Source organism: Canis lupus, chromosome 28, assembly GCF_048164855.1.
Source record: "Canis lupus baileyi chromosome 28, mCanLup2.hap1, whole genome shotgun sequence".
NCBI classification, from domain to species: Eukaryota; Metazoa; Chordata; class Mammalia; order Carnivora; family Canidae; genus Canis; species Canis lupus.
Window position 1 is genome coordinate 207,979 of NC_132865.1, and position 17,867 is coordinate 225,845.

Consider the following 17,867-nt stretch of genomic DNA (forward strand, 5'->3'; position numbering starts at 1 on the left):
TGTGGATTACATAAATAATAAATAAAGGTGTGTCAAAAAAATCAGAAAACACAGCTTGTTAGTGATGAAAATAAACAGTTTAAAACAAAAATTTTTTTGGTCTCACAAATGTATGTATGTATTACAAGTGTAATAAAGAATGAAAATTACATTAAAAGATAAGAACCATAAAATGACCTGCTATTTCATGAGCCAGCGAAGCCACTTTTTAGGGCTGACTTAGGTAAATTTCATTGCACTATTTTTAGAGACACAATTAAGGTTACAGGTATACACAATTTAATAGCCTGCCTTTTTTTTTTTTAAAAATGCTTTTTTTTGTTATACTTTATACTCTAACTTCCTCAAGGGGCCCTTAAGATCAGGAACTTCGCCTTACTTACTGTTGTATCTTAATATCCGCAACGGTGTCTGGCAAATACCGGTTTAGCAAGCAAAATTTCGCAAGAGCTAAAATCTGCATGTTTTTTTTCTTACCACCGTTCTCCCTCCATTTCTACAAGGCGGTGTCCCCTGGGCTGTGCAACTCCTGGCCCTACCTTATGGGGAAGCAGATTCAATATCGCAGTTGGCTTATTTAAGACTATTTCTGTCTCTGGGCTTTGTCTTCTTTTCCCTTAGTGTTTTCTGCAGTCAGGTGGAGTGGGAGACCGAAGGAACCCCTCCTCGGATGGGTTTAATTAGCAAAGTTGTGGAATTGAGGAGGGAACAGGTGGTGATTCCATGTGGGGGGGCTGCGGGCCGGTGGGCAGGAAGACAAGGAGCCATCCGTGTGCCCCCGTGATCCCCCTTTCACAAGCGTGGAGAGCAGAGTGGCTGGCCTCAGGGTTTTCCGTAGCTCTGATCATCCTGGGTTCTGGAATCCGAATGTCTGCATGGGGGAGGGAGCGGGGGGCGGGGGGCGGGGGGATGTCATCTGGAAGAGAGAGTCGGATGCCTGGAAACGGGGCGCAGGGGAGGCGGGCAGGCAGGGCCTGCTGCAGGGATGCGGACCCACACAGCGGCCCTGGCCCCGCTTGCTGTTCTGCTTTGGCCATCTTGACGATTTTTGGTGACCTCTGAACAAGGGATCTCCCGTCTTCACTCTGCTCTGCGTCCCACACATTATTAGGTGGTCCTGGGGTGGAGAACAGAAGGGAGGTGTGAGGGAGAGGAGTGCCGCAGGTGGAAGAAAGAGCGGGGTGTGAAGGGGGCTCCGTCCCCTTCCCAGCCAGTGCTGCTGGGGCGCCCCAAGCCCACTGCCTGAATCCTGGGGATCCCCTCCGCCTCCTTCATGTAGCCCACGGCCTGAAGTAGACACACTTCCCGGATTTACCGCTCTCCTCCTTCGCAGGTAATTACAGTGTTGGGAACCTTTTTGAGGCTTAGTTGGGTTTGTCTTTTTCTTCTGTGAATTCAGCCGAAGTTTCCCCTTAACACCCTGAGGATTTCCAAGTCTGGCTCACGTCTCACTTGCCTGCGCTGACGCAGAGGCCTGCAGAGCAAGAGAGGATGGGGGGCTCCTCCGGCGGGCGTGCGCCTTGGGTGACGGTGGTGAGTGGCCCCCCCTGCCCAACCTGGGTGTTCCTGTGTCTTCCCAGACGCAAAAAAGCCGTGAGAATCCAAAGGCGTTCTTTTTTTTTTTTCTTTTAAAGATTTATTTATTTTGGAGAGAGAGAGAGCGTGCACATGAGTGAGGGAGGGAGGGAGGCCAGTAGACTGCTCGGTGGGGAGCTGGATGTGGGGCTCAGTCCCACCCCGGAGATCATGACCCCAGCTGATATCAAGGGCCCAGGGCTGGGGTGCCTGGTGGCTCGCGGGACCCTGGGGCTCCCAGGTCGGGTCCCCGCAGGGAGCCTGCTTCTCCCTCTGCCTGTGTCTCTCTTGAGTAAATAAATAACAACTTTACAAAGAAATAGAAAGAGCCCAACACTGTCCCGGCGGAGCCACCCGGGACCCGTCTTTTATGGGTCTGTGGCGCCTCGGCCTTTGCCCAGGGGATGAGGCTGCTCAAGCGTCACCAAGTGTTAAAAACATCTTGATGGCTGTATTTGATGTAATCGGTTTCCCCGTGATTGTGCTTGTTTAGATTATACGTTTGAAAGCATTAGTCTCAGGAGAGGTTCCATGCTTCATCGGACTCGTCGAGGGCTCCGGGACACATAAAGATTAAGATGCCTTCACTTATAAGGTCTTTCTCCTTTAACATTCTATGATTATATGATTCTAAGCCAACCCAACTTTTTTTTTTTTTTTTTAGGCGGCCTGCTTCCCCTGCAGTGCTCCCAGGTGGACCCCGTTACCTGGAGGGTGTGTCTCACCCACCAAGACATTTGAGGCTAGAGATGCCAGGCAAAGGGACCTGTGCAAAGGTCCTGAGGCAGGAGCACACAAGGCACATTTAAGAAACACCGAGGTCACTATGGCTGGAGCTGAGGTGTGTGGTGGAGAGGATACCCCGGTTATAGGATCCGGAGGCCCCTCCAGGGTGCTGGGCTTTTACTTTGAGAACGGTAGGGAGCTATTGGAGCGTTCTCAGTAGCTGACAAACCATCTGCTTTACGTTTTTACAAGATCAATGGGAGGACAAGGTCTGAAACTGCAGAGGCTGGTAGAGGCTGTTGCAACAATTCAGGAGCGTGGACGGTGGCTCAGATCAGGATGGGGATGGCGGACGCGGCAGGAAGTGGTCAGATCCTGCGTATGTTTAAAGGTGGGATTTGCTGATGTTAGATGGGATGTGATAGGGAGAGCAGAACAAAGGACGATTCCAAGGTTTTGGCCTGAGCAACGTGAAAGACGGACTTATTTGGTGGGTGTCCAGCATACGGCAGGCAAGGGTTAAACCTCAAGGGACAACAGTGAGGGGAACACAGCCCCTGCCTTTGAGTGGCTTAGAGTCCAGGGGACAGGGTGGCGAGGGGCAGGTGAAGGAGAAACGCAGTGGCCATCGGACACCACTGGAGCCTGGGGGGGACTCCCCGTACCGTCTCCCTAAATTACTGGATACCCTGCGACTCTTGTCCTCATCTAGGTCATAGTAGCACGTTTCGTGGGTTTCGATGCTGAATAAATGAAATGAACCCATGGCCCCTCCCCACCCACAGCACCTGTCAGGCCCCAGCGCCCCCAGCGCCCCTGACTCTATGTAAAGCCCCGCGGTACTCAAAGTGTCGCCTGCCACTGCATCCCGGTGTCAACCTTCATGAACCCGCCCAGTGGTGGGCTCGACAGGCAGGGCCTGGGAACAGTGGGCTGCCTGGAAATGACAGTCATTACTGCACCACACAGAGCCTGTCTTCACTTTTTTTTGAATTTTTATTTATTTATGATAGTCACAGAGAGAGAGAGAGGCACAGACTCAGGCAGAGGGAGAAGTAGGCTCCATGCAGGGAGCCCGACGTGGGACTCGATCCCGGGTCTCCAGGGTCACGCCCTGGGCCAAAGGCAGGCGTTAAACCGCTGCGCCACCCAGGGATCCCGAGCCTGTCTTCATTTAAAAATGTTGCTATTTTGCTCACCGTGGATTTTTTGACATTCATTTTGATTTTTGAAAATTTGCAATACAATTTTATTTTTGGATAATGAGGGTTTTGGGCACCCCCTAAAATTGTGTGCTCCAGGCAAGTGCCTCAGTTGCTCTGTGCGGCCCCCAGCCCTGCCCGTCCCTTGCAGCCGGGCCTCCCTTCTCGGTGGTCCTTTATCACCATAACAGTCAACCCACCTCCTCCCGTGCTGCGCACCTCCTCTCGTGATTTCTCAGTCTCTGTCCTCCCTCCTTGTTCTGTAGCTACTCAGCTCTGGGTCGTCCGCATCCATCCTCCTTCCCGGCACGCTCTTCATCGTGTTCGGGCCTTGTGCGCAAATTCCTCAACATCTCCCATATTTCCAGACTTGCTTTTCCGAGTCCTGGTCCTCATGAAACTGGCTCAAGGCCCACGGATGCCACTTCTGCAGTCCCCCCCCCCCCCCCACCTCGTCTCCTGCCCGAGGACCGCTGCTGGAGAAGGGGCGGGAGGACGACTGGCTTCCTCCCGACTCCCCTCTGCCGGTCCTTGGTTGCCAGGTCCCTCTTGTCATGTAAAAGGACATTTTCCTTTGAGACTCAGGTATCCAGATGGACGCCCCTCTCCGCCCCAGAGAGACCCACTGGTAAGCGGGAGCTCACCGGCCTTCCTCGCTAAAGACCCAAATGGAGCTTAGTCATCGTGCTAAAGGCAAAGCCCACCACAACCCGGGATATTTGAGGTCCTGTAGCTTTCCTGTCCCAAATTTGGCCTTGCTCCTGAACTTCCCCGGACTTTTCACTTCTAGTTCTCTAAAGCTGCCCGCTTTACAGGCGTCTTTACATCTGGGTCACATCTTCCATTGTTTGTCGCTGGAAACAGCTCCCACATTTAGCCTTAATTTTCTACCCTTTTACCCCAAACATCTGTTGTTTTTTCTTTCCCGTGGCCTCCCTCCTGCTTGGCCTCCTTCTCTACGTCTTCTGCTCTTTTCTGACCCTGGTCACCCTCTCTCAGCCTTTCAACCCTTTCCAGTCCCCCCCCCCCCTTCCTGGCCATGCCGTGCATCTTCACCTGAACTGCTCTGCCCATTCCTCTGCCCACTGACCCCCTCCATCGTTTACCCGTAGAATTCAAACCCTAAGCTCATTGGTCTCCTCTCTTTCTATAGACGTTGGGTTGGGAATTGTTGGAGAAAGCCACACGGTGTTGTAGCCTCTTGCTCCGACGTGAGCTTTCTCCTCAGCTGGAACCCCCTCCCCAGAGCGGACTCATGGCCCCATTAAAAGGGTTTGGGGTGGGGGTGGGGGGTGTCCAAGTAGACTCAGAGAGTTTGTAACTTGTACCTTTGCCACTGTTTGCAAGGCCTCGTCCTCGGTGGTCCAGGGGTGACCTTCTTTTCTTCGGAGTTCTCTATATTCTGTGGGATTTAGCATGGACAAAATTCCTCAGATGGATCTTGGGATCATGGATCACTTTGAACCTTATAAATCTTTAAGTCCAATAAATCCAAAATTCCATAAATCTTAAACCTCTCACATGGGAATATACCCAAGTGTATGCCAGTTGAAAGGACACTAGGACATGTTTTGGGCTAAAGAGAATGTTAGACACCCTTAAGGCGTGAATTACTACCACAAAACTGACATCTAAAGGAAAAACAGGCCAAGTTGGAAAGAACTACCGACAGATCTGTGCCCCGGAAGCCATGGGGCTGGTGTAAGGCCTCCCCATGTCTCCCGCGGCGGCCCCCACCTTCACACCGTGCACTGAGCTGAGAGCTGGGGGGTGGCCCCGGGCCCACCATTGCAAAGGCAAGGGGCCCCCGAGTCCAGTGGAGAATCACTTGGAAGGTGCGGCGGAAAGTCGGGGCATCTCCAGGTGTTAGCCGGCCGCCTGCGTCGGACCAGCGCCTGGGACGCAGGGCGAGAGCGAGGAACGAGGCCGGCCACACCAGGTAGGTGAGGACCGACCAACCGGCCTGTCCTGGGCGCATAGATGAGAGGGTCTCTGCCTCGGCCGCTGGGGTCTCGACGATTCGCACAGAGGCCCTCACGGCCGCCCCGTCTACTTTCTGGGTGGCCCCAGCAACACACCCTCACCTCCAGGCTCTGCCCTCCAGGGCCTGGATCCTGGGTAGACTGGGGGGGGGGCCCACCCCTCTCCAGGGCCTCCCCCAACCTCAGGTGCCAGGGAGCAGTCTCACATGGCCCTCATGGAAGGAGGGGCCAGCCTAGGGACCAGCCTACTTGCAGGAATAGGAAGCAGTGACCAGCTGGTAAAAAAAAGTCCAATTCATAGTATTTGCTGATTTCTGAGCTATAAATACGTCTGCGAGGACTGATTGCAACTTATCTACATGCTCTTACTGAACACAGAGTGACGAAGGGGTGTCTGCTCGGTTCCTGGCAGCCCCTACGGGCTGGCTCCAGCACACCCTTCCCTTTAGCACAGGCAGTGACCCGAGGGACGAGGGCCCCCTCCGGAGCCCGTGCCTGCACCCTCTTACCTGCTCGTGAGGCTGCCTTAGCCGTAGTTCCAAAGCCCACATTGTCTCTGCATGTCTGACTGAGTTGAACTAAGGAGACTTGGAGCCATCCTACAAGTGGGGTAAAATCTAAGCTCATTTATGCGGCGTTTGGGGCTAAATGATCTGCTCCTGCCTATTTCCAGATTCATTTCATTTCATTTCCTTTTTATTTTTTAAACTTACAGTTTAGTTACTGAACATACAGTGCAATACTAGTTTCTGGAGTAGAATTCAGTGATTCATCACTTGCACACCACACCCAGTGCTCGGCACAAGTGCCCTCCTCAGTATCCATCACCCAGCTAGCCCCCCCCCCCCCCGCCCCCTTCATCAACCTTCAGTTTGTTCTCTATCCTTAGGAATCTCTTCTGGTTTGTTTCCTCTCTCCTTTTTTTTTTCTTTTCCCCCTTCCCATATGCTCGTCTGTTCTTTCTTACATTTCACATAAGCGAGATTATATGGTATTCGTCTTTGACAGACTTATTTTGCCTGGTGTTAATACACTCTAGCTCCATTCATGACATGACAAATGGCAAGATTTCATTCTTTAGGATGGCTGAGGAATAGCCCGTATCATGGAACATATCTATATCTATATCATCTATATCAATATCGATATCTATCTATCTATCTATACATCTATCCCATATCTTTTTTATCCATTCATCAGGTGATGGACACTTGGGCTCTCTCCATAGTTTGGCTACTGTTGATAATGCTGCTACGAACCTCAGGGTGCACGCATTCCTTTGAATCTGCATCCTTAATTTTTGTACCCTTTGGGTAAATCCCCAGTAGTGCAATTGCTGGGTCGTGGGGTAGCTCTATTTTGAACTTTTTGAGGAACCTCCACACTGTTTCCCAGAGTGGCTGCACCAGCCTGCGTTCCCACCAGCAGTGCAAAAGGATTTTCCTTTCTCAGCATCCTCACCAACAGGTGTTGTTAATTTTAGCCACAGATTGATTTCTTACTTTTTGCTCTGTGCATTTTTTTTTTTTTGCCTACCTGACTTCTATACATTTTTAAAGACTTAACTTAGACATCAAAAAACCTTCTCTGAATTCTTTAGGATTTAGTGCTGTCCAGAAGAATTTCTGCCACCGTGGCAGTATTCTATATTTACATTGTCTCATATGGTAGCCATTGGCCACATGTGGCTTTTGAGCATTTGAAATGTGGCTAGTGTGACTAAGGAACTGAATTTTCAATTTTAGTTAATTTTAATTAATTTAAATTTAAGTAGCCACATGTGGTTAATGGCTAACATATGGGGGAGTGCAGCTCTGTATAGACGTGGGTGCCTCTTCATGTTCATGAAATACATTTTGAGTTGTTCTAGTTTTTTTTTTTTAATTTTTTTTTGAGTTGCTCTAGTTTTGCATGTACCTTAGTGTGTCGCCTTTGTTGTTTTCCTTTGCCTGCCTCTCTCTGCCAGATGCTGTCCTTGTTGAGAGAAAGGAATGTGCTTGCACCGTGGCAGATGCTCCATAAACCTCATCAACCGTGTGAATAGTGCTGGATCTTTCCAACGCCAGGGTCTGCCTCTGGGACCTCTCCCTGCAGGCTCAGCTGCCTGAACGGGCCTTTACCTGCAGGCTACCAGCTAGATTTGGTGTTTTCCTAGCCTCACTTCATTGCTGTTGAATTCCTACCGATGTGGTTGGCTCTCCTGGCACAGTAACTCACTTTCCACTCTCCTGCCTCTACCTACATTAGCCTCTAAGGCTTCACTTGGACTGTTGCTAAGGTAGCATCTCTCCTTCTCTGGGCTGATGTGATGGCTTATCCTCTGATTCGTGCTTCTACGCTGGCCCTTAGGGTTCTAGCCCCTGACTGGACGTTCACATGGCACTGCTCTAACCTACATCAAAAGTATACCTACATTTGGCCTGAGTCTTGCCTCCTCTCAATCTTTTCCAACCTGCCATTTTTTGAAGAATTGGTTTTGCCTCACTGGTTTATGAGATAAATGCATTTTCTTTTATGACCGTCGTTGTTACTTTTGGTATAGATATGCCCATTCAAGAGGTTCCTCCAGGCCCTTTAAAGATTTTATTTATTTATTCATGAGAGACACAGAGAGAGGCAGAGACACAGGCAGAGGGAACAGCAGACTCCATACAGGGAGCCCGACGCGGGACTTGATCCTCGGACCCGGGGTCACGCCCTGGGCCAAAGGCAGGTGCCCAATCACTGAGCCCCCCAGATGTCCCAAGGCCCCTTAAAGCTTGATCTTATAATTACTGTAAGTCTCTCTTCTACCCTGGACACTTTCACCTAATTATAAGATTTAAAATGAGCCACATAATTAGCTGAGTGGAAATTAACATGTATTGTTTGCTCTTTGCTCCTTTAAAAAATAAAAATATGGTTAATTAATATCCAAACTGAATATTAAATAACATTTTTAATGAATGGTCATATCTTCTCCTTTATTCTGTTCGTGGGATAAATTACACTGATTGATTTTCTTATGGAAACCAGTCTTATCTGCTTGGAATAAACTCAACTTGGATGTGATATATTATCCTCTTATAGTTAGATTTGGGTGATAATATTTTGTTTTGGATTTTGGTAGCTATGTTCACAAGAGAGATCGGTCTACAATTTTTCTTTCTTGTAATATCATTGTCGATTTTTGGTATTATGGGGTCATGAAGGTCTAATAAAGTATAGTTGGAGTGTCTATACTCCAGCTGTCTCGCTGTTTGGGAGGGAGCTCGGAGACGTAAGGTATTCCACATTTCCCTTATGGACTCGAGCTTTAGATAATCACTGCGTGACAACTGCTCATTCTGGGGCTGCCTTCACTTCCTTGTCTCGGTTCCCCACTACCCTACTAATGTTTCCTCTAATCACTTCCTTAGACTCAAATGATTCTCTTGGCAGCTGCTTCTGGAAGGAACATAAACTAAGGATTGTGGCTCTCAATTCCTGACCCTTTTGCTAGCTTTTGAATGCCTTCAAACAGATTCACGGTGAATTCTATCCCACTTTTCTAGTGGTTCTTGGCGAGATAGTTGGTTGAGTATAACCTAGTCCATCATGGCTGAAGGCAGAAATGTTTACTGATACCGTGTTCACACATCGTGTATCTAACATAAAAAAGAAGGTGCCTATGTACAATTTGGTAACTTTCCTAAAAGTTGGATCCAGTCTTTAGTATCTGTGAGTTCTGATTTAAAGTAACCCTGAAACTAATAATATACTATATGTTAATTAATTGAATTTAAATAAAATGAAACGCAAAAATAAATAAAATGAAATGCAATATCCCCTTGGAGGGGCATCCCTCCTCCCCAAAAGTAACCCTGGTGACATAGCCAGTCTTTATCTTCATTATTCACTCTGAAGGCTTATCCTGGAGTCGGGGCCTCCTGAGAAAGGTTCTGGGATTCAGGCCAGTTTGGGGCTCCTCTGCTCCCTCCAGTCCCCTGGGCTCTCATCTGTAGGTGACATTACCCAGGTTCTGAAAGGTAAGCCTCAGTTCATCCTTCTAGCTTCCTTATTGCCTTGAAGGTTGCTGGGCCCCTGATTCCCCTACATCTCTTCAAGGCAGAAAAAGAGACATTAGACAATGAAGCTCATGCTCGCTAGGACGACGACAAAAGCTTGTTTCCCTGAGCAACGAGAACTCAATTTCCACTTTATCTAAAAAGAGGGACACATTTCTGTTCTCAGCCATTCTTGCATCTCCAGCTTCTCGCAGGTTGCTAAATTTTAAGAGGAGAACATTCCACTCGTTGTTGGAGAGCGGTCCCCTCTCAGCTACAACGTTTATAAATAGCTCTTCTTAAAAGGGACACCTACCTTTTCACGGGATATTTTTAAAAACAGCTTTGAAACAATATTTAGCATTTTCAGAAGCAGAACAATAGCCATTAGGTGGGGTCGAGCAGGTCGGTGACCTTGTGGGAGGAGGGGTCAGTGACCCGAAGTGGGCATCAGAGCTTGAATGAGTTAAGGCAGATGCACATGCAGGGAGGCAGGCCAGCTTGATTTGCCTTTTTTTCCCCTAACGATTCAGTCAACCCACCAGTATTCTCATCTTTGCCTCTAAAAATAGATCCTAAATCTGATCACCTTTCGTGTCCCCAATGTTGCAGCCCTGGTTCAAGACCCCTAGACTATAGCAATAGCCTCTCAGCTAGTCTCCAGGCCTTCACTCTTTGTCTACATAGCAACGGGAACAGAAGCTAGAAATTATCGCTCCTCTATTATCACTCCCATGGCTTCCCATAGCAACCAGAATAAAACCCAAGCTCTGCTAAGACCTACAGGGGCCCACAGAATTGGGCCCTTACCACACTCTTGGGCCTCACCTCCTCACCCCCTCTTGTTTCCTATTAGTTTCCTATCGCTGCTGGAGCAACTGACCACGAGCTTTAGTGGCCTGAACACCACATCTATTCTCCTACGGTTTTGGAGGTCAGAGGCCCTGAAGTCAAGGTGTTGGCAGGACTGTGTTCTTGCTGGAAGCTCCAAGTAAGAATCCACGTCTGTGTCTCTTCCAGCTCTCAGAGGCCACTGTATTCCTTGGCTCGTGATTCCATCTCCAAAGTGGGCAGTGGAGCATCTTATTCTCTGTCTCTCTGACACTCCTGCCTCCCTCTTAGAGGAACTCCTGTGGTTACAGTGGGCCCTGCTGGATCGTTCAGGACACTCTCCCCATTTCAAGAGTCTTCGATTAATCACACCTGCAAAGTCCCTTTTGTCATTAGGGTGATGTGTTCACAGGTCCTAGGGATTAGGATATGGGCATCTGCGTTGGGGGGCATTATTCATTATTGAGCTGACCTCACTGCCCTAGTCTCCCTGGTCTTCCCTCCCCTCCCCTCCCCTCCCCTCCCCTCCCCTCCCCTCCCCTCCCCTCTCCTCTCCTCTCCTCCCTTCTCCTCTCCTCTCCTCTCTCCTCCACTCTCCTCTCTTTCCCTGTCCCTTTCCTTTTTCTTTCCTAATGTGACCAGGTGGAGGCACAGAGGGGGAGAGAGAGAATCTCAAGCTGACTCTGAGCTGTGTTCAGAGCTCGATGTGGGGCTCAATCCCAGGACCCTGAGATCATGACCTGAGCTGAAACCAAGAGTCAGGTGTTCAACAGACTGAACCACCCAGGTGCCCCTCCCTGGTCTTCCTTCGGTCCCTGATCCCACCCAATTTATTCCCATCTCAGAGCCTTGCTTAGATTGTCCTCCCAGTGGGCTGAGGTCGACTCAACTGCCACTCCTTGGAGAGGCCTTCATCGAACATCCCGGACGGGGAAGGTCCTTCCCCTCCTACCCTTTCTGATACGCCTGATGTGATGTTCTCCACACTTTGACTTTTCCCGAAAGCATCTGCTTCGTTGTTAAGGGGAACATTTTTCTCTGCTCTTCTGATGTTCAGTGGAGGGCATTATCCCCAACACTCTTGGCCTTTGGCTTCACTCCTTTCTCCACCCTACAAATGGGAAGTGGGCTGAGAAGTGAGTCCAAGGAGCAACTGGGCAGGCAGCAGAGACCTCCTACTGTCTTCTCTGTTGACGTCTGCCTCACGGCAGCGGGTCCCTAATCATTCTCAGTCCCGTAGAAGCTGTGGGGCCTGTGGTGTGGGGGGTGCTGCCGTGGTGAGTCTGCACTCCTGTCTTCCACGGATACGTCTCCAGGGCCACTGTGCGTGGAAAGCTCACTTGGCTCCTATATCTGATGCCAGGCGCTCTGTGTCAGCTGGGTCTGTACTAAAGGTGATATTTTGGTCTCCACATGCAGATTCTTTTATATTTCTTTCCTTTTTTTTTATTTTAAAGATTTTATTTATTTATTCATGAGAGACACAGAGAGAGGCAGAGACACAGGCAGAGGGAGAAGCAGGTTCCCCACGGGGAGCCTGATGGGGACTCGGTCCTGGGACCCCGGGATCACGACCTGAGCTGAAGGCAGATACTCAGCCACTGAGCCACCCAGGTCTCTCTCTTTTATCTTATTTATTTTTTAATTAATTAATTAATTAATTAATTTTTATTTTTTTAATCTTATTTCTTAATTGGTTTAGAATGCTATGTATTGGGATCTCCTCAACTCTTTCAACACTTCCGCATTTGAGTTTTTGGTGCTTTCCTTCCCTCCTGAATGTGAGTCCTCCAGGATCAGAAGAGTGTTGGCTCTCTCCTCTGCATAGGCTATTCCGACCACGCAGGGTAGGGCGCCGCACAGGGAATATACTCAGTAAATCCTTATTTACTAGATAAGCTTCATGTTAAAATACAATAGCCACTGAACTTTGGGTGTTCGGACTTATTGGAGATTTACTGCGCTGTAGGTCAAACTAATTATAAGGGCAAAGGATTTTTTTTTTTTTGGTCTAAAGTTGCCCCTGTTAACCTACTACTTATTTAAAGGAATAACAATGCTTTCCATGGAACATAAAACAAGCCTTTAGACATTATTAAATCCATTCTAAAGAGAAGCATATTAGGTGATATTTTTCTACACAACTCAGGTTAACTTGACAGCTTCCACAATTAGCATTAACACCATGATTTACTTGTTAAGCCTAAGATGAGTCAGTATTTAAGATTTCCACCATCGTAGTATTTCGTCTATCCTGAAATGTAAAATAGTACATGTGATATTGCAAGACCTTCAGATATTTGACAACCAATATTAGCAGACATCCTGAAACTACTGCATGAGGCACACTGCTTGGTACGGGCTTACAGAGGTGAATGATACACCCTCACCCACTTACCTATTGGAGAATAGGGCCATGAAACAATATTAGTGCTTATTCTGTGCCTAAGAGATACTAAATACTAAGAGCTTTAGTATTTTTATTTTTATTTTTTATTTATTTATTTTTTTGGCTTTAGTATTTTTAAAACACATTTAATATCCATGACAACTGGTGGGTCAGCTATTATAACATTTTTCATTTTATTGAACATATAAGCAAACAACCTTGGGAGATACACCGTCTCCCTTTGGAGCAGAAAGCAGTTTCCCTAAACTCAGAGCTGCTTTCCTGTAACGACACTGCATGTGCAGATATAATCTGGCCCTTTTTGCATCTCCCTGTGGGGAATGGGATTCCAGGAACCAGAGCAATATATGCTGATACCCTGGCTACTGTGACTGTTGTCAGTAACGAGCTCTCCTTCATCTCTGACCCAAGGGTTTCATATCTTCTACCAAGGTCTGTGAAACTATGGCAGACAAACTTGCTTATTTGCAAGTTAGTAGGTAACGTCTCAGACTTTTTACAGTTTTCAAGTAAACTGAAGGACAAAATGGTTCAATAACTTGCCCAGAGTCACTTGGGCAGGAAGTGGTGGAAGTGAGACCCAAACTCTTGTAGTGTGGCCTAGTTGATGGGTTCAGTTCCAGGCATACGAGGTTTAAGGTATCTTGGGGCATCCATGTGGTGATATATCCAGTAGGGCTTTGCTCATATATGGAGGAACCTAGGGCATAGAGTCATATTTGGTAACCAATTATGTTAATGCTGCTGAGATGACAAAGTGGCAATAGAATGTGGAGATTCCTCTTTCTAGAAGTGGCTACAGAGAGACAAAGAACCACCAGCAAGGATGAGAATAAAGATAAGAGAGAGGGGAAAGCTGGTGAAGACCCCTAAGGAAATAGAAATGGATGGAACCATGTTATACTTTTTCTACTGAGGTGGGAAGAAGGAAGGAAAGCTAGATAAGGGGCTGATGTGCATATAGATGTCAGGATGTCAGGGAAAGCTAAAGGAATCCTTCTCTAAAATTGTGTACATCACTGCCAATAGGAATGAGAGAGGTGTTGGGGCTGGAGGCTCCAGGGGAACAGTGTAGGTTAGGAATAGCCGTAGGAGGAACAGAAGATGGAGCTGTCGGTAAACATTGAGTCTCTCGTGTGTGGACCAAGGCTTTGTACATAGTAGATGCTCAGTAAAATAAATTGAATTAATGAAAGGACACACTAGAAAGATTCTTGGGTAGCACTGAAGTGTCAGTTGAGGTTGAGATGTTGGGTCAGATGGTATTATGGGCAGAGAGGAGTATCCTATTTGGTGACTGCTCGTGGCCACTAAATGGGTGGGTTCAGCCCACCTGTTAAGAGATGGGAGGATGGTTTATCCTGAGGCACAGGCAGGACCAAAGCTCGAATCAGCTGTGATGAGGAAGGAATAGTACAACTTGAGTGCTCCTCACTGGGAGCCACTAGGAATGCCAGGAAGTTAAAGCTTGGCCACACATGAATTCTATCCATAATCAGAGTAAACAAGAATTGTTTACTCTGCAATCTGAGAATAAATTCCATAATATGACCTCATTCCAAAGGGGATTGGTTTTTATTTTTAATGTATTTACAGAACTGGGGTTCAAGCTTCCAATAGAATGAGAGAAAGGGGTAGAGGTCAATGAAGGGGATGAGAAAAATAGCTCAAAATGAGCCACGGGACAAAAAAAAAAAATGAGCCATGGGACATTCCATTTAAAAAGTTTGTGGGCAGCCATAAAATGATCCTAATGGTTGTATAAACAGGCAACAGTCATAAGAGAGGATTCAAGTAACTTTCCATTACTTGGCAATGTTTTAAATTTGGCTTATCTGACGCTAACAAGCGAGGGAGAAAGCCAGCCCACAACTCTAAAACCAAATTAAAACTGCTCTTGAGGCATCTGAAGATTTTGAATTGGTTTCTGTTTTGTTCATGCAAGTCAGCAGGCAGGGTGAGAAAAGCGCTGACCTGCAGCAAAGCGTCCGCCTTCCCAGCAAGGCCTCGGCTTCCCCAGTGCGGTTCAGAAATCAGCTCTACAAACCTTCCGCATCCCAAGTGAACGGTGGAGGAAACAAACAAACAACTGAACAGTGTCGTACAATTTAAACGTGTAGGAAACTGCCCCCGTATGCGTCCGGCAGGTGTCCACGGATGCCGTGGCTCACAGTGGTGACTCACGGCGAAGGCTGGCGTGATGCTGCACCCCAGAGAGCCATTTACAGGACACGGGCGCATGTCGCTTTCTTTAACTATCATCTGATTGGTCTTGACGTTTTGGGGCTCTGCCGTTTATTTCAATATTAAATTACAGGTTTTTAAAACCAGACCATTGTGCCTGGCCATCCAGCAGCTTCCTATTACTCACCTGCCACAGCTTGGGAAAGTCATCTGAGGAAATGTAATGAGATCAGTGGGGCAACCCCTTTCCAAGGCTAATTATTCCAGCACACTCTGTATTGCATTGTTATTTTTAACTCACTAACATTAGCTTTTTTTCTTCCTAAGGAGACTTGAGTCCACTCGATTTCTCTGTCAAAAAATGCAGATTGCAATTTTATTTTTTCCTTGTTTCCTGGGAAACTAGAACTCTCATGTCCAGCTTCATTTTCCCGTCTCTCCTTTTTGATGTTCTCACAGAGCAGGGATTAAAACTGGTCACTACAAGGTGACAGACACGTTTTCAAGTGGCCTGACCTTTGGAGGTGATGGAGGTTGGGAAGAGCGGTTTCCAGCCACAGGGATGGAACTCATCTTCGTGTTTTGCCCCGACCCCTCTCAACCTGTGGATCCACGGCCCGGTGATCCTGGGAAGACCCCCAGGGGTCAGATCAGCCCTCTACCCCAAACTGAACCCCGTCTACTCGCCCCCTCTATCCCAGTCCTCACAACTTTTCCCTCACTCATACCATTGGCTCCAGGGACTTTCTCACTATCCCCGCACACACACCAGCTGCACTGCTGCCTCTGGGTGCCTGCCGTCCTTGCTCTTTTCCTAGAATGTGCTCTCCCCAGATACCTTATCACTGACTCTCTCATGTCCTTAAAGCCTGTACTTGGTGAGGCCATCCTCGACCATCCTATTTGCAATCCCAAGCTCCTTCCCAATCCCCGCCTGGGATTCCCTCTTCCCCGCTCCTTCTCCACAGCATGCATCACCCTCTATCTTACTGTGTGCATTGCTGTTTTATTTTTCCATGTCTTGTTTTTCCCTAGTAGCACCTGAACTCCAAGATGGCAAGACACGTCGTGCGTTTTGTTTACTGCTGTATCCCCACTACTCAGAAGAATGCCTCGAAAAAGTCAGTATGTTCCTCATTCGTGCCTCATTTCGGGAAGCCTATCGATATTGGATCACGCGGACCCTTAAAACTGCCTCGGGGTGCCCTTACCCAATGGTGTGCTCGTGGAATCCTTTCACAAATAGAAACTGTAAATGCTCATGACGACCCCAGAAAAGAAACACAGAAAAATGCAATGGGTTTTTAATGTATGTTTCCATTTTTGAACACTTGAAAAATAGGTCATTCATGGTCTTTCTTGTATAATTAAGAACTCCATTGACACCATTAGCAAGTTATTAGCAGTGACTTGGAACTAAGTATGTGTGTCATAATCCTTCCCCAAATAAAGAAAATAACTTTAATAGCTTTGAAAGATGTTCAATGGAATTGGTTCAGCTTGGTTTTATTTTTCGCAGAAGTGATTTCTCTGCATCGGGGGCAAGTTTTTGACTTGTTAAATATTTACTAAGCAGCTTCTATATTGCAAGTGACAATGCATTCCAATGATGCGCCGTGTCGTAGTTATTTCATTTATGAATTTCTCTTAGTGGACTTGAGTTGGGGTACTTGGTGTGCGCTGAACCGGGCTATTGGTACAACGGATCTGTTGCCCTTCGCAGAATCCCCAGGAGGTCACACCCTTTAAGAGACACATAGATCAGTCTCCTGGGAGTGGCTGGCTCTTTGGTAAGGTCCAATCTTCGTCCCAAAGGTCTGTCTCACTTTCACCAAGTTCCCAAAGCAACCAACAGCCAGGATTCTCGAGCAGCCTCTGTCCTGGCTAGAGTCAGTTTTTGTGGGGAATTAGCACATGGAGAACAGTAGGCCGGCAATACTCCTTTGTACAACAATACTTTTTAAAAAAATATTTATTTATTTATGATAGGCACAGAGAGAGAGAGAGAGAGAGAGGCAGACACAGGAGGAGGGAGAAGCAGGCTCCATGCAGGGAGCCCGACGTGGGACTTGATCCCGGGACTCCAGGATCGCGCCCTGGGCCAAAGGCAGGCGCTAAACCGCTGGGCCACCCAGGGATCCCCAACAATACTCTTTTGTAGCAGTTTACTCATTGCTCTTTCAGGGACTAGTAGGCTCTGATTGCGGTTTGTACCCCCTTACTAAACATAATCACCATATATCTTCTTTTCTCTTAAACCGTTTTTTTAAATTATTTTATCATTCGTTTTTTAGTTTTTTTAGGTTGAACATGTATCTTCTGATTTAATGTTCATTCATTCATTCTAGTGTAGTGGGTAAACCTGGGGGCTTTGGTGTGCCAGGTAAAAATTTCAGTGTATTATAAACACAACTCTCATATAAGTATAGAATGAACATATGTCACAGATTTGATCAACTCATTAATGAGGGAACTAGCAGGGTGGTAAACCTGCTTCAAAGGATTACAGCTGAGATGGAAGGATTTATAGTCACTGAAAGAGGATGCTAGAATCGACTGCTGCAGTAGTTGGAAACGGGCTAGTCTCCCAGGGGATGCTAGAGCTGTCCCCTTTGGAGTTAACTTTTCCAACTGGAGAGAAGCTCTCTTGCGTTGCTGCGGGTCAGGGATGGTTTAGGTCACTCTCAGCTTTGTACAAGTTAACATCTACCCGCACAAAGTTGTAGTAGACCCTAATCGGTGGTAAAGAGTGAGTCACTAGTAAACCCCCGGAGGACAGGATAATTGTGGAGCGGGTCTGTACCATGTTCAGGATGACACTGACAAGGCAGCCAGCCACCTTTTTGTCCACTGCCAAGTTTTGGATGTTTTTGCCATTAGGTTGCCTGGAGTCAAATTTTGGCCCCACGCTCACCAGCTATGACTGCGGCCA

General features: G+C 47.5%; 1 long non-coding RNA gene across 3 annotated transcripts; it reads left to right on the forward strand.

The window, feature by feature from the left end:
- Window positions 1-922: 922 nt before the first annotated feature.
- LOC140620061 (uncharacterized) lies at window positions 923-16,411 on the forward strand. Of its 3 annotated transcripts, none has more exons than XR_012019793.1 (4): window positions 923-1,333; window positions 1,426-1,533; window positions 2,240-2,289; window positions 15,395-16,411. It is a non-coding gene; the product is annotated as an uncharacterized lncRNA (long non-coding RNA). The 3 variants fall into 3 exon arrangements; XR_012019792.1 differs by having other exon boundaries at window positions 923-1,111; window positions 1,400-1,533; XR_012019794.1 differs by lacking the exon at window positions 15,395-16,411 and adding an exon at window positions 2,554-4,477 and having other exon boundaries at window positions 923-1,111; window positions 1,400-1,533; window positions 2,240-2,416.
- The last annotated feature ends 1,456 nt before the right edge of the window (window positions 16,412-17,867 follow it).